We start from the raw sequence: 12,986 nt of genomic DNA on the forward strand, positions 1-12,986 counted from the left end.
AGAGCCTTGGGATCAGTGCCCCCACGCCCCCCCTCCCAAGGATAGGGTCGTGTGACCTTCTTCCTGTCACCAGCCCAGCTGCACCACTCAACTTCAGGGGATAAAGACAGGTTTTTCTCACTTCACTGTTCAGCATATATTAAGTGCCCAAGAAATGCTTAGTGATGCCGGCACACGCCTGTAACCTCAGTACTTGGGAGGGTGAAATAGGCGGATCACAGGTTCAAGGACAGCCTCAACCATGTAGCAGAACTCCAGCAACCTAGAGCTTGTTTCAAAATAAAAAATAAAACAAGACTGGGTGTAGAGATTAAAGGCAGAACACCTTTGGGTTCAATCCCCAGTATCACCCCAAAACAAAAACCTCCTGCTTATTGACCTGGGAAGAAGTTAGAGCCTCTCCCAGGAAGGGGGGCTAAAAGTGGGAACTGAGTTAGTTCTAGTATGGGAGGCTATTACATGAACTGTATTCTGGCCCAGGCCCATCCATCACTGGCTGATGTATGTGGCTCAGGAGGCGTCTAGGGAAGAGGATGAAATTCAGGAGAACTCTGAGCCCGGTGAGGTTCTAAGCCCCTCTCCAGGAGAAATCCAGATGTGGCTGCACACAGACTCTCTGGTCTGGAGAAAGGACAGCGCCCTGCCTTTTCTGGGAACCAAGGTGTCTGCTAGGCACTCCCTTGCCTTCTGTGACCAGTGCAGTCCTTCCCTTCCCGGGTGTCTCCCTCAGTCTATCTCACCATTTTCTCCCCCAACCCATCAGGTTTTTGTCATTCCATTAGTGGGATTAGATCATAATTTTGTGCTTGGGTTTCAGTTATTCCTATGTAAATGCCTCTTTTCTTTTAGAATCCTTCTTTTGTCCTCTCTCTGAATTGGGAGCTCCCCTCAGTCTAGGCCTTCCCAAAGGTGAGAAATAAAAGAATGTTTTCCTTCTCTACTTTCTCCTTCCCCACTCTGTATGACTGTTACGTTGGCTCCTCCTCCCCCAGGCGTAACCATCCTGGCATCTCGGTTCTCTCTGGCAGGTCACTGGGCTCACCCACACTGACCCAGGTTCTGTGCTGTCTGCCCCTCAGGCGTTTACCAAGAGCTCCCTCCATGCTGTGGAGCTGACGGGGAAACTGGCTGGGCTCTGGGCTCTCCCGGCCAAGCACACCCATCCTTTCCCACTGGGTGCCTGGGGGTAGCCTCATTCTCCTCAGCGGCCAGGTAAAAAGGACGGCCTCTGCCGCAGGTCCCCAAGGAAGCCCTGATTGCTCCTCCACCTCAGGCCCAGCTTCCTTCTAGTCATCCTGCCTTATTCTCTCCAAGTGTCTTCCTGACTCCTCCCTTAAAGATGGTCCAGGACCTTAAGGATGAGTCATACTTTGTGGCAGTGGTGAAGAAAGGTAGAGGTTAACAGCCAGAGGAGTGAGTCTGGCCAGCCTAGAAAATGGTAAGACTGTTAGTGCATATTCTATCTCCTACATGAGATCAGAGGGAAAGGTAAGACCGCCCCCGCTCCCCACCCTTGCCAGCAACTATACCAGGCAGAGGGCAGGTGTGCGCTGGACATCACCAGGTTGCACAGCTTCAATGACCAGTCGTGTGTGGTCTGGTCATTCAGATGTGGTCTGGTCTTTCGTGCCAACGGTGGCAGAAAAGAGGCAGGGAAGAGGATATGAGACAGGGTTGTTCAAACGCCTGGTGCAGCTGCCTGGAGTGGGGACCTGCCTCGTTTCAGTGGTTCCCTGCTGAGTTCAGTGCACACTCCAGATGGCTACTGCTTGGTTCTGAGGTGGGCCTGGGGGAATCCCGCCACCAACACACATTGAAGTCAGCCTGGTCCTGTGTCCACCAGAGGCCGTGTTATAATGCTCAGCTGATACCCTGGGTTCCAGGTGATGAGCCAACCGTGTCTTAGTCCTGAGGAGGAGGTGTGCAGCCTCCAGCCTTATTTTTCTTTCTGTTCAGGAAAAATGGTTGGAACCTTAGATACAGCCTCCTTTGCCCACTTGCTGGCTGAGCTTGAAAGGCAAAAACAAAACAAACATTGGCAATATGGAGAAGGTGTTTTTGCCATGAGCAAAGCAGGTTGCTGAACACTATGTTAATTCATGCTTAAAATTTTGCAGTACCGGGTATTGAACCCAAGGGTATTCTACCTCCGAGCAACACCCTCAGCCCTATTTGTTATTCTTTATTTTGCGGTACTAGGGATGGAACCCAGGGGCATTCTACCTCCAAGCTACACCCCCAGCCCTATTCTTTATTTTGAAACAGGGTCTCAGCCAGGTGTGGTGGTCCACGCTTGTAATCCCAGCGCTTGGGAGGCTGAGACAGAAGGATTGCACAGGTTTGAAGCCAGCCTCAGCTACTTAGTGAGGCTCTCAGCAACTTAGTGAGACCCTGTTTCCAGATAAGGTATAAAAGAGGTCTGGGAGTGTAGCCCAGAGGTAGAAAAGCCCCTGGGTTCCACCATCAGTACCACACACACACAACACACCAAAAAAAAAAAAAAAAAAAAAAAGAGAAGAAAAAAAAAAGAAACAGGGTCTCACTGAGTAGTAGCTAAGGCTGTCTGCAAACCACGATCCTCCTGTCTCAGCTTCCCAAATGCTGGGATTACAAGCATGCGCCTCCAAGCCCAGCTGTTATTTGAAACAGGGTCTCACTAAGTAGCTGAGGCTTTTTTTTTTTTTTTTTTTTTTGTGGTACTGGGGTTCCTGGAAGCCCTTCTAACTCCGGGCTACACTCCCAGACCTATTTTTACATTTTTATTTGGAAACAGGGTCTCCTAAGCCAGCGCGCGCGGCTAGCTTCGAACCTGCGCGATCCTCCTGTCTGCCTCCCAAGCGCGGGGATTACAAGCGTGCGCCACGACGCCCGGCTGCTGAGGCTCTTAACCAACTGTAATCCTTCTGTTTCAGCCTCCCAAATGCTGGGATTACAAGCGTGCACCACCACGCCCAGCTTGACCTATTCCTTTTTTTTTTTTTTTTTTGGTGGTACTGGGGATAGAACCATTCTACCTCTGGGCTACACTCGCAGACCTATTTTTATTTTATTTGGGAACAGGCTCTCTTAAGCCAGCGAGGCTGGCTTTGAACCTGCGTGATCCTCCTGTCTCCGTCTCCCAAGTGCGGGGATTACAAGCGTGTGCCACTACGCCCGGTGACCTATTCCTTTTATAAAAGTTTAAATCAGAAATTATTTTTTCAAACTGGGCATGGTGGCTCATGCTTGTAATCCCAGCACTTGGGAGGCTGAGACCGGAGCCAGCCTCAGCTACTTAGGCCCTCCACAACCTAGTGAGACCCAGGGGCATTCTACCTCTGAGCCACACCTCTATTTTTTATTCCTTTTTTTTTTTTTTTTTTGCGGGTTTGGGGATGGAACCCAGGGGCATTTGACTTCCAAGCTACATCCCTTGCCCTATTTTTTAATTCTTTATTTTGAAACAGGGTTTCACTAAGTTGCGGAGGGCCTAAGTAGCTGAGGCTGTCCGTGAACTCTGATCCTGATCCTCCGGTCTCAGCCTAAGTACTGGGATTACAAGTGTGCGTCATCATGCCTAGCTCAATTTTCTTGGCTTTAGGGTCCCTAAGTGAAATATCTTTTGCTTAAACTATAAGGACCAAGGAATGTGGTCTGGAACAAAGAAAAAATGAACCTGGTTGCCCCCCCCACCACCAATTTTAGGTAAAAGCTAAATACTAAAGCCTCCAAAAGACCACTCAACACTCAAATCACTACCTACTTTTTAATTTCCTCCTGTGTGCTTGTAATTGTAGTGCTGGGGATTAAACTCAGGGGCATTCAACCTAGGGTCTTCCTAGGTTGCTGAGAGTCTTGCTATTGCTGAGGCTGGTCTTGAGCCTGCAGTTCTTCTGTCTCAGCCTCCCAAGTACCAGGATTACAGGCATGCACCACCACACTTAGCTTCACTGTGCTTATTTAAAACTTCAGTTCATGCCGGGCATGGTGGCGCATGCTTGTAATCTCACCATTTGGGAGGCTGAGACCGGAGGATCATGGTTCGTGGACAGCCTCAGCTACCTAGTGAGGCCCTCCGCAACGCAGTGAGACCCGGCTTCAAAGAAATAAGAATAAAAAGAATAGGGCAGGGGGCGTAGCTTGGAGGTCGAATGCCCCTGGGTTCCATCCCCAGAACTGCAAAAATAAATAAATAAATAAGAAATAAAAAATAAAACTTTAGTTCAAGCCAGGCGTGGTGAAATAGGGCAGGGGGTGTAGCTCGGAAGTATAATGCCACTGGGTTCCATCCCCAGACCCGCAAAACAAAAAACAAACAAAAAACCCCCTTCAGTTCTACAGATTTGGAAAATATCATTGCTATTCTCTATCACTGAGGCTGCTGGGGAAGGGGGGAAGATGTCTTTTTCTTCTTTGCAATGTTGAGGGTGAAACCCAGGGCCTTACAAGGCCTCTACTACTGAGCACTGCCACCCTTGGCTCCCTCTTTTAAAATGCAGTTTGCTAGAGCCGGGGAGGCGGAGACAGGAGGATCACATATATTTGAAGCCAGCCTCAGCTACTTAGTGAGGCTCTCAGCAACTCAATGAGACCTTGTTTCCAAATAAAATAGGAAACAGGTCTGGGAGTGTAGCTCAAAGGTAGGAAGCCCCTGGGTTCCATCCCCAGCACCACACACACAAAAGATGCAGTTTGCTAATCATTTTTTTAGGCCTCAATCTTTCCATATACTAAGGTCATAAATTTTCTGTGCATGTATTAATTTATTAATATATGTGGTGCTAGGGATAGAACACAGGACCTTTTATATGCTAGGGAAATATTCTACCACAGAATTATACTCCGTTATAATTTTTTTGTGTGTGTGGTACTGGGGATGGAAACCAGGGGCATTTTACCTTCGAGCTACACCCCCAGCCCTGTTTTTTTATCCTTTATTTTGAAACAGGGTCTCACTGAGTTGTAAAGGGCCTAAGTAGCTGAGGCTGTCCTTAAACTACGATCCTCCTGTCTAAGCCTCCCAAATGCTGGGATTACAAACATATACCACCATGCCTGGCTCTGTTTTAATGTTTTCCCACTACTGGGGATTGAACCCAGGGGCACTCTGCTCAAGCTACACCCCCAGCTCCTCTCCCCGTTTTGGTGGTACTGGGGATTGAATACAGGAACATTCTGCCTTCAAGATATTTATTTTTTGTGGGTCCAGGGATGGAACCCAGGGAGGGGCATTCGACCTTCTGGCTACACTCCTTGTCCTACTTTTTATTCTTTATTTTGAAACAGGGTCTAAGTTGTGGAGGGCCTACTACCAGCTAACCTTGATCCTCTGGTCTCCACTTCCCAAATGCTGGGATTACAAGTGTGTGCCACCACGTCTGGCCTTTATTTTTTAAATTTTCAAAATAGGGTCTTGCTAAATTGCTGAGGCTAGCCTCACATTTGCAATCCTCCTGTCTCAGCATCCTAAGCACTGTGATTGTAGGTGTTCACCACCAGACCTGGCTTAGTCTTTTTTTGTGTGTGGTATTGGTGATATATCTACCTCTGGGATACACCCCCAGCCCTATTTTTTCTTTATTTTGAAACAGCGTGTCACTGAATTGCAAAGGGCCTACATAGCTGAGGCTGCCTTGAACTGTGATCCTCCTGTCTTAGCCTCCCAAATGCTGGGATTACAATGACCACACATAGCTTAGCTTAGTCCTTTTTTTGAGTCAAGGTCTTGCTAAGGCTGGCCTTGAAATTGAGGTTCTCCTGCCTCAGTTCCTGAGTCACTGGGATTATAGGTGTATCACTGCATCAGATTACTATATGTATGTGTCTATCTACCTAACTATATTTTGTACTGGGACTTAACCTATGTACATTCTACCTCTGAGATATTTTGTCTATTTTACTTATTTATTTGTGTGGTACCAGAGATGTAACCCAGGGGCATTTATCTCTGAGCTACACCCCCGGCCCTATTTTTTTTCTTATTCTTTATTTTTTGAAACAGGGTCTCACTGAATTGCATAGGGCCTAAGTAGCTGAGGCTGTTCACGAACATTGATCCTCCAAACCTTGATCCTCCAGTCTCCGACTCCTTAATGCTGGGATTATAAGCAGTGTGCCAACACACCCAGCTATTTTTACTTATTTTGAAATAGGATCTCACTAAATTGCTGAGACTGGCCTCAAATCTGTGATCCTCCTGTCTCAACCTCCCAAGTACTGGAGTTATAGGTGTGTGCCACCAAACCTGGCTTCCTATGTATGTATAACTTTAAGTGGTACTGGGAATTAAACCCAGTGACATTCTACCTCTGAGCCACACCCCCACTCCTTTTATTTTGAAATAGAGTCTGGCTAAGTTGCTGAGGCTGGTCTCAAGTCTGCAATTTTCCCGTCTCAGTCTAAGTACTGGGATCACAAGTATGTGCCACTGCACCCTTGTGTGTCTGGGGTTGAACTCAGGGGCATTCTAACTCTGAGTTATACTTCCTGTCCTATTTCTTATTCTTTATTTTGAAACAGGGTCTAAGTAGCTGAGGCCGGCTATAAATTTTCAATCCTCCTGTCTCAGCCTCCCAAGTACTGGGATTACAAGTGTGTGCCACCATGTCTGGCTCCTATGCAAATTTACTTCCACTTGAAATTAAGCTTTCCGAATCTTACCAAATAGAAGTCTAATTCTCTTTTTCCATATTGAAAACAAATTTTTTATTTTTACAGTACTGGGGCTTGAATCCAGGGGCTCTCTACCATTGAGCTACACTCCAGTCCCATTTATTTTTTATTTTGTGATAGATCTTGCTAAGTTGCTGAGAGTAGTCTTGAACCTGTGATCCTCGTCTCAGCCTCCTAAGTACTGGGATTACAGGTATGTAATACCATGTCTGACTGAAAGCAAATTTAATAAATAAGTGCTTCTTAAAAGATATATGGAGCTGGGTATGGTGGCACATACTTGTAATCCCAGCTACTTAGGCCCTTTGCAACTCAGTGAGACCCTGTTTCAAAATAAAGAATGAAAAAAAAAAAAAAAAAAAAAAGCCTGTAGGCATAGCTCTGAGGAACCCAGTACTGGGAAGGAAAAAAAAAAAAAAAAGTAAATGGAGCCAGGTGTGGTGATGCATGCTTGTAATCCCAGCACTCAGGAGGCTGAGACCAGAGGATCGCAGTTTGTGGACAGCCTCAGCTACTTAGTGAAGCCCTCTGCAACTTAGTGAGATGCTGTTTCAAAATAAAGAATAAAATATAGGCAAGGGATGTAGCTTGGAGGCAGAATGCCCCTGGGTTCCATCCCCAGTACTAGGGGGGGGAAAAAAAAAGAGATTTGACAGGGCTCTTCAAGGATTTTTCATGTCAATGTATTTGAATTTGACTCTTCTTATCTCTACCAAAATGATAGGAACCCTGCTGCATTTACATCCGTATGTATCTCTTAGTCCAGAAGCCTCTGGATAGTAAAGTATTTGTGGAAATGAAACAAAAGCATCTAACACATGAGTGAACTATGTGCCACTATATCATTTAATCTTCACAGCTCTATGAAATATATATATATATTCTTTTTTTTTTTTTTTGCGGGTCTGGGGATGGAACCCAGGGGCATTCTATCTCCGAGCTACACCCCCTGCCCTATTTTCTATTCTTTATTTTGAAACAGGGTCTCACTAAGTTGCAAAGGGCCTAAGTAGCTGAGGTTGTCTGCAAACCACGATCCTCCGGTCTCAGCCTCCAGAATGCAGAATGCTGGGATTACAAGCGTGTGCCACCATGCCCGGTTGAAGTAGATACTGTTATCTCTTATTGATGAAGAGCTGAGACAGAGAAATTAATTGGGGTCATAAGAACAGTAAATAAGACTTGAACCAGGCAATTTGAAATCTTAGTGTCTGTTTAACCACTATACTACTATTCCATCTCCAGCCCTTCCTAGTTACAGTAAGCGGCAAGGGCAATGAATACTCAGCACAGAGAGAAGGGACTTAAATTGAATTTTAACTATCAAATTTGTTAAGATCACTCCAACTTGTCTTCTACATTTCCTGAAGACAAGAATATTAATATATTAAGGCTGGGCATGGTGGTGCACGCTTGTAATCCCCACACTTGGGAGGCGGAGACAGGAGGATCGCAGGTTCGAAGCCAGCCTCTCTGGCTTAAAAGACCCTGTTTCCAAATTTAAAAAAAGTATAAAATAGGTCTGGGAGTGTAGCCCGGAGGTAGAAGGGCTTCCAGGAATCCCAATACCACTAAAAAAAAAAAAAACCTAATAATAATTAATTTAAAAAAGATTGTGTATTAAATAATGGCTATTAAGAGTATTAACAGAGGTTAAGAAATGAATAAATGAATATCAAACAAAGGCTAGTAGCTGGGCATGGTGGCATATGCCTATAATCCCAGCTACTTGGGAAGCTGAGGTGGAAGACTGAGTCTGAGGTCAGCCTAGAGAGCTTAGTGAGACCCTGTCTTAGAAGACAGAAAGGTTAGTAAAGGCTATTAAAAAGTACAGGATGCCAAAAAGAAGTCCCTTCATTCAGCCTCAGGAGCCTTGGTAATTCTAGAGTTCAAGGAAGTTAGGAATAATAGCTCCAAGTCAGGCTATTTCCACAGGACAATGCAAAGTCTTCACAGCTTATTTCCTTTAATTACATCATAAAACAAAATTAGAACATACAGGAAACAATAATAGTTACATAACAATTTTCTTTATATATTTATATATAAAACATTTCTTTTTTAGTCCAAAGATTTTAAAGCAAAAGGAATCCTCTACTGCCAACTTGGATTTTATTTATTTTAAATACCCCCCTACCCCCATCCTCAGGTGCCAAAAATATTGGGTGGAAATATAGTCACTTGAACAGCTAATGGGACCTGTTGTTTAGTTACGATGTAGGAGCTGTGGCAGCCCCAGCAGCTGGCTGCACACTGCAGCAGGCCCAGTGGAGACACAAGCAAGCAGTGGCTCACTCCTTGCTCCCCAGGAGGCTGTGTGGCTGGGGAGGGCGGGGCCGGGCCCTGCAGGCAACCCCTCTGCACTGTGCCCCTCAGGGGAGTGGGTGAGACCAGGGATAAAAGAGCCTGGTGTGAGATAAGGAGTTCTCCTACAGCACCATCTGCCCCTCCATCTCTGGCCCTGAGCAGAGTCTGACAGGCATGGGTAGTCCTCACAGTTCTCTGAGCTCCACACAGGCTGTGCTACTCAGGTCTGTGCTCTCAGGGTTACTGGAAGGTGGGCAAAGGTGAGTGGAGCAGCCAGGATCGTAGGCAGCAGGTTAACTGGAAACAATTCCTGGAGGAAAGGTGAGGAGGCCAGACCAGGAAGCATCCACAGGCCGAGTGGCACAAAAGAAATGGAGAAAGGCAAAGTGAAGAAGCCTCTCTCTCTGCACAGTGACCTCTGGAGCAGGAGCCACAGATCCTTGGGCTCGGCTCTGGGGCTATAGTACAGTGAGGAAGGTCAGGGGAAGCTTTTGGTGAGCCCAGTCCCAAGGTACCTGTACATGTGCCAACAGGCTCCAGAGGTTAAGAGTCAGTGATTGATGTGGGGGTGCAAAAGGGAATAAGAGAAGTCATAGGCTCACCCCTTCTTGTACTTATTAAAAACTAACAGTCATCAAAGGTACAGATAAGTTATTCTTAAGAGAAGGGAAACATCTGATGTAAACCCAGGAAAGTAGCAGCAAAGGTTTCACTTATTAAAGACCTATTTTAGAGCCCTAGGAAAGAAAATCATTTGTCATGGGTGTGGGAGGTAAACCATACCAGTCAGCGACTCTTTTTCAAGTCAGTTAGGATTTTCTAAGCCTTTAGGTTTTCATTCCCTTGCACCATACAGAAAGAAAACAAAAGGAAACAAAAGAATAGATTAATGATGTCAGGAGCTGAGTAAGGTTAGGCTAAGAAGAAACACCTATGTGTGAGCAGCAATGTGGCACAGATCTGAATTAAGAAGCGTAAGTAGTAAGCAGGGCAAAGTTTTCTTCTTCCACAGTAACAAGACATCATTTCAAAGATTTCTTCAGATGCTGCAGCACAGAAGAGAAGTATGGGTCTGGACACCTCTCTCCTGCCATCTCTTCCTAGAGTGAGGAGTCTAGGTTACTACCCACATGTTCTTGTCTGGCACTAAAGCACATGCCCAGAAGTAGCTAGGAAACCCTGGTGTTTCTTTCAGGGATGCCAATCCCCACCTCGATGACTCTGAGTTAGGGCTGTAAAAAGGAGCCCTCCTTGCCAAAGAAGAGCATGGAGCCCATCAAACAAGGAGGAAAGTAAGTACACCGAGGTGTGAGGCAGGTGTCACTAAATGCTCAGGACAAATGCTAGTTTTAGAACTGATTCTCTCTTTCCCTTTGAGCATCCATTTCCCCAGGCCAATTCTTCAAAATAAGACACCAGAAAGCACAAAACAGAAAAGGGCCACCATATGGTTTTGCTTGCTCATGTTCTTTCTAAAAGGGCAAAAGCTACGCTGGCTGATGAAGCACTGAGACTCAACATCTGCAAACTGAACTCTACAAAGTCTCACTCAGAAAAGCACATGACAAGCCAGGTGTGGTGGTGCCTTCTTATAACCCCAGTACTTAGAAGGCTGACACAAGAGGATCACAGGTCTGCAGATAGCTCCAGCAATTTAGTGAGGCCCTCTGCAGTTTAGTGAGACGCTGTTTCAAAGTTAAAAATAAGCCAGGCCTGATGGTGCAAGCTTGTAATCCCATACTTGGGAGGCTGAGACAGAAAGATCATAGATTCATGGAAAGCCTCAGTAAGTAGTGAGACTCTCACTAACCCTGCAAGGCCCTGTTTCAAAATAAAAAAGTAAAATAGGGCTTGGGGTGTAGCTCAGAGATAGAATGCCTCTGGGCTCAATTCCTGGTACCACAAAAATAAAAGTAAAACAAAATAGGGTTGGAGATATAGCTCAGAGGTAGAATGCCCCTGGGTCCAATCCCCAGTAACAAACACACACACACACACACACACACACACACACACACACACGCGCGCGCGCGCGCGCGCGCAAAACAACAAAAAGCAGGGCTGAGAATGTAAGTCAATGGTAGAACACTTGCCTAGTATACCCTAAGCCCTGGGTTTGAGCCTCAGCACCAAAAAAAAAAAAAAAAAAGACATGAGGCAGAGTAAAATTTCTAACATTCCACCCACAGTGAGCTTGTCCAACAATATTTTTTCTCCCTGAAAATTAAGTGTAATTGTCTTGGCCTCTTAAGGTTCACTTAGACTCAGGTGAGAAGTTATATACTGACTTTCCTAAGGATTAAAGGCTTCAGAGGCACAGAAATGAGGTTCACAAGAATAAAAGTAGACAAAGCAGGTAAACTTGGCTTAAGTATGAAGCTGCAGAAGCCCTTACTGCAAAAAAACTTGCCTCCTATGGTAGTTTCAGCAGGTGGAAAGTTTGTCCCAAGTAAGAAGGCAGGATCAGAGCAACTGGTGCCTATGTTCTTTGCTGGAGAATAAAGATATTAAGTTAGGACATCTGGATATAGCATTTGCAGCCAAATCTTATCAAATTACCTGGGTCAATTACACCCTACAGACACGGTTTTATACAGCTTTTGTATTTCTTTTTTTTTTTTTTTTTTGGTACTGGGGGTGGAACCCAGGGACATTCTATCTCCAAGCTACACCCCAGCCCTTATTTTTTATTCTTTATTTTGAAACAGGGTCTCACTAAGTTGCAAAGGGCTTCGCTAAGTAGCTGAGGTTGGACGCAAACCATGATCCTCCTGTTTTAGCCTCCCAAATGCTGGGATTACAAGCGTGTACCACCACGCCCGGTTCCAGGTTTCTGTATTTTCTAATCTTAAAATTAAAAATTACAATAAATAAGGTGAGGGGAGGCTGGAGCTGACCTTGTATTCCCTCTCATCCTCCTCTTGCTTTAAAAATCTTTAGCCCAAGATCACTGTAAGGGGGTTAGGATTTCTACCTCAAACCAAGCCCCTACACCTCTTTGCACATGAAATTTGGCTAACATACTGCTTGGGGTTGAGGTGGTTTCTCTAAAACTGGTAGCCATAAAGAAGAGGAAACTTTTTGGAAGGTGCTCCAGAGGCTCAGGGCATAATGGAAAAAAAGTCTCTCAGCCAGGAAGCACCACAATGATAAAAAAACTTAACCATCATTATGCATATGAGGAGGGGAAAGGCAGAATAGAGCAGTTCCTTTAAACACTTCTTCTCTGGTGGCGATTGGTAAGAGCAGTCTGTGTCTTTTAGTGTAATAAACATTGAATGGTCACGGGCCAATGATGACCCATGAGTATTCTTCCAACAAGTGTCACCTAAGAATATTCTGCCCACACAGGCAGGCAGGAAACCACCCTCCTTTCCAGTGATAACTCTCATACTTCCCAACAACTTGAAGCCAAGACAGGTTCCACTGGATACTATGTTCAGTGCCCCATGGCTTTGGTGGGCTATCAAACCAGTAACAATGCACTTCACAAGGTAATGAGAAGAAAGAAAAGATCTGGGCTATTGTAGCATTATGGCTATATTGAACAATTCAAATAGTAAGCCCAAAGTAAGCATCATAAAATTATTTGCTAAGTTTCCCACTAAAATATTTCATACACAGGATATGTAAAATTTCTAACAAACATTTTTACATCAATTTAATGAATGTGGAAATTGGACTGGAAATTTACAAAAGCCATTTAAGGAATACTTTTACATCTAGTAAAGATGAGAGCAGAATAGGAGAAAATATTAAACACAAAGCACGATGTGCTTTCACATTCCAAATATTGGAAAAAAGGCTGAAGTCTGATCCCCGTATTCTTCATATAAAACAGATTGATTTAAATTCAGTTAAAAGTCAATAAGCAAATGTCAAACACTTTCCAGTGAGAAATGGCCCAAGCTACTTGACAGTTACTGAATTCATCGAGCCTGCCTATAAGTAGTTTGTCTGGATCAGGACAAGGGCCAAAAACAGCAGCTAGACTGGAGACATTTGAGAATAAATCAGTAGCATTATTG

This window comes from Muscardinus avellanarius (genome assembly GCF_963383645.1).
Source record: "Muscardinus avellanarius genome assembly, chromosome: 16".
NCBI classification, from domain to species: Eukaryota; Metazoa; Chordata; class Mammalia; order Rodentia; family Gliridae; genus Muscardinus; species Muscardinus avellanarius.